Source organism: Herpailurus yagouaroundi, unplaced genomic scaffold (assembly GCF_014898765.1).
Source record: "Herpailurus yagouaroundi ecotype Mexico unplaced genomic scaffold, PumYag 67503, whole genome shotgun sequence".
NCBI classification, from domain to species: Eukaryota; Metazoa; Chordata; class Mammalia; order Carnivora; family Felidae; genus Herpailurus; species Herpailurus yagouaroundi.
In genome coordinates, this window is record NW_024420310.1 from 2,597,602 (window position 1) to 2,605,334 (window position 7,733).

Here is a 7,733-nt window from a genome sequence, read left to right on the forward strand (position 1 = left end):
CTGAAGCAGGCTTCAGGCTCTGAGCTGACAGTACAGAGCCCAATGCAGGGTTCGAACCCATGAACCATGAGATCATGACCCCAGCTGAAGTTGGACGCTTAACCAACTGAGCCACCCAGGCGCCCCTGTGATTTCTTCTTTGACCTTATGGTTATGAAGGAGTGTATTGTTTAATTTGTACTCTTTTAATATAATTTTGACTTTTGAACCATGTAAATATCTAACATATCCAAAGGTAGAGTCAAAAGATATTTAAGAAAAGCAAATCTTAAGTTGAATGCATATAAAAACAAATGTTCCTAATTTTATCGGGTTGATAATCACAGAAGACAGAATTCAAGTAGATTTTGATTCTGACCAATCTCAGTTGGATATATCCTAAGGATATAAAAATCAGGTGATTATATAATTATGGTTTGTTTCCATACTTTTTATTTTTTTATAATTTAGTTTTTAATGTTTATTTTTGAGAAAGAGAAAGTGGGGGAGGGGCAGACAGAGAGGGAGACAGAGGAGCCAAAGCAGTCTCCATGCTGAGAGTGGAGAGCACGATGTGGCGCTTAAACTCACAAACAGTAAGATCATGACCTGAGCTGAAGTCAGATACTCAACCAACTGAGCCACCCAGGTGCCCCTCCCATACTTTTAATTTTGTTTCATATATTTATCTATATATTTAATTTTGTTTCATATCTATTTGCTGTCCCCAATACCATACTATCTCATTATAGCTGAATAGTGGGTCTTGATATCTGATTGTGTAAGTTCCTCCAGCTTTGTTCTTTAAGGTTGCTTTGGACTTTTGCATTTCCATATAAATTTAAATATCAGCTTGTCAGTTTTCATAACAAACCTGCTGCAGTTATTTAAAAAATGTTTTAGTTTATTTATTTATTTTGAGAGAGAGAGAGCACGAGTGTGAGCAGGGGAGGGGGAGAGGCAGACAGAGAGAGGGAGAGAAAAAAATCCCAAGCAGGCTCTGCACTGTCAGCACAGAGTCCAACATGGGGCTCGAGCCCACAAACTATGAGATCATGCCCTGAGCCAAAACCAAGAGTCGGTTGCCTAACCGACTGAGCCACCCAGGTGCCCCAAATCGGCTGCAGTTTTTATTGGGATTTCATTGACTCTATAAATCAAGGATGAATTGACATATTAACAGTGTTTCTCATGGGGGCCCAGTGTGTAATGGCTGCAAACAGTAGCCTCCTTGGTAGTGTATGCAGCCTATTGATTGTATGGGTTGCCCTAAGAGACCTTGGAGACAGCCCTTTCCAGTAGACATTGATGTCTGACCTCACGCTATCACCAATTTAGGCTCCAGAAAGGTATGAGGTGTGCCAGGGTCCACATTAGCCAAATCATCATGTCCATCTGTACCAAGCTACAGAACAAAAAGCATGTGATTGAGGCCCTACACAGGGCCAAGTTCAAGTTCCCTGGCTGCCAGAAGATCCACTTTCCAAGAAGTGGGGCTTTACTAACTTTAATATAGATGAATTTGAAGACATGGTGGCTGAAAAGTGTCTCATCCAAGATGGCTTTGGGGTCATATACATCCCTAATTGTGGCCCCTTGGACAAATGGTGGGCTCTACACTCATGAGAACCTCGGCACTGGCCCCCTCCCTGTTCATGCCACCAATAAATCCTTCTTCCTGTCAAAAAAAGTGTTAACAATATTGAGACTCTAACCTATGAATATAGTATATTTATACATTTACATAGGTTTCCTTTAATTTTCTGTCAACAATATTTTCTAGTTTTCAGTGTAAAGATCTTACATATCTTTTGTTAAATTTATTCTTAGGTATTTGATTGTTTTTAGGTGGTACTGTATATTAAACAATTTTTTTTACTTATCCTGATCTATATAAATTAAATTGGTTTTTAAACTTTGGCTTTATATCAACATTGTTAAATACACTTATTAATTCATTGTTTTAGTTTCTTTTGGATTTCCTATGTAAACAATCATGCCTCATGTCAGTGATAGTTTTTTATTTCTTCATTTCGACTCCTTATGCCTTTTATATGTTTTCCTTGCTTGATTTAACTGTCTAGGACCTCCAGGACAGTGTTAAATAGAAGTGTTGCTAGCAGATATCGTTGTCTTATTCTTGATCTCAGGAAAAATTTAAAAAGTAACAATTCAAATAAAAAACAATTTTTTTGGCAGTTACTATTTATTCAGACTAAAAAAAGTTGCCTTTTCTTCCAAGTTTGCTGTGAGTTATTTTTAAAGTCAAGTGGGAGCACAATTTTATTAAATGCCTTTTCTGCATCTATTGAAATGATCATATAATTTTCTAGCTTTTTCTTGTTAATATGCTAAATTCCACTAATTGATTTTCTCATAAACTTCACATGGTACAGATGTATTATCATTGCTAAATATCACTGGATTAGATTTATACATATATATTATTGTTTACAATTTTCATTTCTTTCTTAAACCACTTTATTAAGTTATATTTGACATGTTGAAAGCTGTACATATTTAATGTATATGACTTGATGAGTTTGGGGATAAGTATATACCTGTGAAACCATCACCACCATTAAGACCATAGACATACCCATCACCTTCCAAAGTTCCTTCCTGCCCCCTTCATTATTATGGTTCTGTGGTTTTCATTTCTTGTAATTTTCCCCAAGTTTTGGTTTATGCTGGCTTCATAAAACATGTTGGCAGATATCCCTTTTTTCTGATCTCTGGAAGTGTTTGTGTAAGATCAATGTTATTTCTTCTTTAAGTGTTTGAAAGAACTTATCAGTGAAGCCATTTAGGTATGAGGTTTAACTTTGTTAAGAGGTTTTTGGGGGGAGGATTTTTTTTTAAGCTTTTGAAAATATAATTTATTGTCAAATTGGCTTACATACAACACCCAGTGCTCATCCCAACAAGTGCCCTCCTCAATACCCATCATCCATTTCCCCTCTCCCCCACCCCCCCATCCACCCTCAATTTGTTCTCTGTATTTAAGAGTCTCTTATGGTTTACTTCCCTCCCCTTCTGTTTGTAACTATTTTTCCCCCTTCCCTTCCCCCATGGACTTCTGTTAAGTTTCTCAAGATCCACATATGAGTGAAAATATATGATATCTGCCCTTCTCTGACTGACATATTTCACACAGCATAATACCTTCCAGTTCCATCCACGTTGCTGCAAATGGCATGATTTCATTGTTTGGCGAGGGGATTTTAATAAGAAGTTTCATTTCTTACACACATATAGGAGTCTTTCTTCTTGTGTCACTTTTTTAATTTTTTAATTTTTTATTTTTTAAAATTTATATGCAAATTAGTTAGCATATAGTGCAACAGTGATTTCAGGTGTAGATTCCTTAGTGCCCCTTACCCAGTTAGCCCATCCCCCCTCCCACAACCCCTCCAGTAACCCTCAATTTGTTCTCCATATTTAAGAGTCTCTTCTGTTTTGTCCCCCTCCCGGTTTTTATATTATTTTTGTTTCCCTTCCCTTACGTTCATCTGTTTTGTCTCTTCAAGTCCTCATATGAGTGAAGTCATATGATTTTTGTCTTTCTCTGACTAATTTCACTTAGCATAATACCCTCCAGTTCCATCCACGTAGTTACAAATGGCAAGATTTCCTTCTTTCTGATTGCTGAGTAATACTCCATTATATATATATATGTATATATATATATGTATATGTATATATATGTATATATATGTATATATATACACACACACACACATTGTGTATATATATACATACACTGTGTGTGTGTGTGTGTGTGTATACACATACATCGATGGATGAATGGATAAAGAAGACATGGTATATATATATATATATATATATATATATATACACACACACACACATTTGGGCTCTTCCCATACTTCGGCTATTGTTGACAGTGCTGTTATAAACATGGGGGTGCATGTGTCCCTCCGAAACAGCACACCCGCATCCCTTGGATAAATACCTAGTAGTACAATTGCTCTACTGGTTGTAGGGTCGTAGGGTCAGTCTATTTTTAGTTTTTTGAGGAACCTCCATACTGTTTTCCAGAGCGGCTGCACCAGCTTGCATTCCCATTCTTATGTCATTTTTTATTGAATTGTGTTTCTCAAGAAATTTGTCTGCTTCTGTGAGCACTGCTTCTGACCCCTTCTCTCACTTATGTTTTCCTGGGTCTCCCAAGTACACTTCCTACCATGTCTCATTTCCATCCTTTCTGCTCTCCGTTCTTCTTTCTAGGTATTATCTATCGACCTATCTTTTAATGCAGTAATCCTGTTTTCAACTTTGCCCAACCTGCTGTTAAATCCATCTGTTGAGGTCTTAGCTTTAGTTATTTTATTTTCTGTTACAGACTTCCCATTTGGCTTTTTATTATAGTTTCCAGTTCTCTGGGGAAAATTTCTCTCTTGCCATGTATTTTCTTGAACCTCTTCATCACAGTTCTTTCAGAGTGTGTGTGTGATGACTCCAGTATCACCCGTGTTTCTGTTTCTATCTTCTCTCTATTGCTCCTGGTCTTTATTTGTATGACAGTAAATTTTGATTGAGCGCCCAAAATTATGTATGAAAAATTGTAGAGGCTCCAGATCATGTTATCCTCCTCCAGGGAGGATTACCCCTCTCCTCTGGGCAGGAAACAGAGATTCAGATCGGCTTACTTCAACTAGAGACTTTGCTGACTCAAGGCTAGTTTGCAGTTTTTATATGTCCAGGTTTGCCTCTGGCTCACCCCCACTTCTAGGGTGTAGGCCTCTAGGAATTCCATGTAAGAATCAGGGTTGTTTGCTACAGCTCTTTCTTCTTGACGGGTAATAACCTCCTCTTTTTCTCTCCCCAGCACTGTGAGCTTGTTATAAAAATGCTCTGCCTTGCCGATGTTTTCTGCCCGACTTCTTAGCCTCATTCTGTCTGCGCAACTTAAACTGTAAATGCCTCTAGAAGAAAACCGGTTCCAAGTGTTAGATTCTATTCTGCGACCTATCTCTCTAGGATCTTGGTCTCTCAACAGTCTTGGCAACTCCAAACTTTATTGTTGGTCTTCCTAACCCCATGAGTTAACCTAAAGTTGATCTGCCGGCTTCTTTGTTTCATGATCTCTGCCGAAAAGATCTTGAGGGAAAAGTAATGTGCAGAAAGTAAGGCTTATCTTAATGAGCCTCTTTTTTTTCTTGATCTGGTCTCTCAAGTCTTGGCTGCCTCAGTAGTCCCTTGATTCTTTCCCAAAAGATGTTTTTTAAAACCCAACTTTTCTAGCTTTTCTTATTGGAATATTGATCTGCTAGAAGGCTGCTCTATCACAGAAGTCTTCTGAACTCATGATTAAAATGGGTGTGTATGTGTATTCATGCATTTCCCTTTATCTCTGTACATTGATCAAAAGGATATAGGAGTGGGGCGCCTGGGTGGCTCAGTCGGTTGAGCGTCCGGCTTCGGCTCAGGTCATGGTCTCACAGTTTGTGAGTTCAAGCCCAGCTTCAAGCTCTGTGCTGACAGCTCAGAGCCTGGAGCCTGCTTCAGATTCTGTGTCTCCCTCTCGCTCTGCCCCTCCCCTGCTCGTGCTCTGTCTCTCTGTGTCTCTCAAAGATAAATAAACATTAAAAAAAAAAAAGGAGATAGGAGCAAAAACTCTCCAGTAACAGTGAACACACCTACCACTCAGATTTTGGTTTCTATACATCATTTCCAACTAAGAAGAATCAGGTTTCCTTGAAAAAATAGCTAATTTCAAGGAAAGTACAAGATGAGCCTGAGTATCTTGCTGGACCAGAAATTAAGAAAAAGATCAGAGGGGCGCCTGGGTGGTCTCAGTTGATTAAGTGTCCACCTCTTGATTTTGGCTCAGGTCATGATCTCACGGTTCATGAGTTCAAGCCCTGCATCAGGCTCTGTGTGGACAGTGTGGAGCCTTCTTGGGGTTTTCTCTCTCTCTCTCTCTCTCTCTCTCTCTGTTCCTCCCCCTGCTTGTGCTTTCTCTCTCTCAAAATAAAAAACTTAAAAACAAGAAAAAGAAAAAGATCAGAGAATGATGGGAACATGTCATAAGGACACAGAAGCCAAACTGAAGGGACACCAACTAGCTAAGCCCGGAATAATTTGAACATCAAAAATTATGATGGTAGGGGTACCTGACTGACTTAGTTGGAAGAGCATGCAACTCTTGATCCTGGAGTCATGGGTTCAGGCCCCATGTTGAGTGTAGAGATTACTTAAATAAATAAATAAACTTAAAAAAATAATGATGGTAATACCTTATAATACATTGAGTTATGAAAATTCATGAATCCATGATAATATTTAAAATCAGAGAATAAAAGAGGAAAGCTCTGTTTTTGTTTTTATTTTTACAGAAGGATGCCAGCTATTAAATGTAAAAGGAATGGTTTAATTAGAAAATTGCTGTTGTCCGACTTCGACTCAGGTCGTGATCTCATGGATGGTGGGTTTGAGCCCCACGTCCGGCTCTGTGCTGACAGCTCAGAGCCTGGAGCCTGCTCCTGATTCTGTGTCTCCCTCTCTCTCTGCCCCTCCCCTGCTTGTTCTCTGTCTCTCTCTGTCTCTCAAAAATACACATTTAAAAACTGTAAAATAGATATATATTTAAAAAGTGAAAATTGCTGTTTTATAACCCTCAAAATATTGAGGGTTATAATCCTCAAAATAATTGGTTGAGGTAAAGATCATCAGATGATGCAAATATGACTGGGTAAAATGTTCCTGGGAAGTCTCAAATTATCACTCCACAGATTACTTTTAATAAAGGGGAGAATGTGCTCTTGCAATGGGAAATTCCAGTGGTCACCACCTTAACCAAGGAGTTAAGCCCGGGCAGTGCCAGTAATGGTTTGGCCTGACACCGAGTGCCTTCAGTATGACCCAGTGGGAGGTACACGATGTCATTTGTGTGATGTTCCTGCTGGAAATGTTTTACCTGAATCTCATCACGAGGAAACAGACAATTCTGTAATGTGGGGAATGATGAAGGACAACTGAGCTGGAGTCTTCAAAGGATTTGATGTCATGAAGGACAGAAGGAGTCAGGGGGATTGTTCTGGATTGTAGGACCATAAAGAGATACAAACTAAATGCTCTGAACATCTTGAGTGTATCCTGGATTGGAAAAACAGAAGCCACAAAGGGCGTTTTGGGGACAATAGAAGAAATTTTAGTAAAGGCTAAATGCTGAATACTGAATTTCTGCTGATTTTTTTGGAGTGTGCAAATGTAGTTAAATGAAGGGATCTTATTCTTGGGAAATGGATACTGAAATATTTCATGGGAAAGTGTCATGATGAAAGTAACCTACTTTTTTATGATTTGAAAAAAAAGGAAATGTGGGTGTGTAGCCAGATGGACTGGGTGTAGCAAGATGTTAACAGTTGGTGAACACAGGTGAGGGGTATTTGGGGTTGAAAATGAAGAAAAGAAAGCCCTTGTAGCTTTTTACTGTTTTTTTTTTTTTCCCAACAAAAATCCACAAGATGGCAGTAGAGGAACACTCTTAAAATGTGTTTCTCTGCAGCCTTCTATAAGGTGACCTTATTATCTGATTTGAAAAGCAAGATGTGAAATCCAACAAAGGATTGTTTTTGCTTTGTGAACACATTTATATGAAAAATTATACATAAGTATGAACACAAAATGCTATTTGGCTGTGTCATTCTATGAATTGTTTTTATTCAAATACCATTTTGTTAAATTTGGTCCAAACTGTATCTGAAATGCTGTGTGTATGGGCATTT

At 38.5% G+C, this 7,733-nt stretch overlaps 1 pseudogene; it reads left to right on the forward strand.

Moving 5' to 3' along the window:
- Nucleotides 1–1,148: 1,148 nt before the first annotated feature.
- On the forward strand, nt 1,149–1,270 carry LOC121025137 (uncharacterized; annotated as a pseudogene).
- The last annotated feature ends 6,463 nt before the right edge of the window (nt 1,271–7,733 follow it).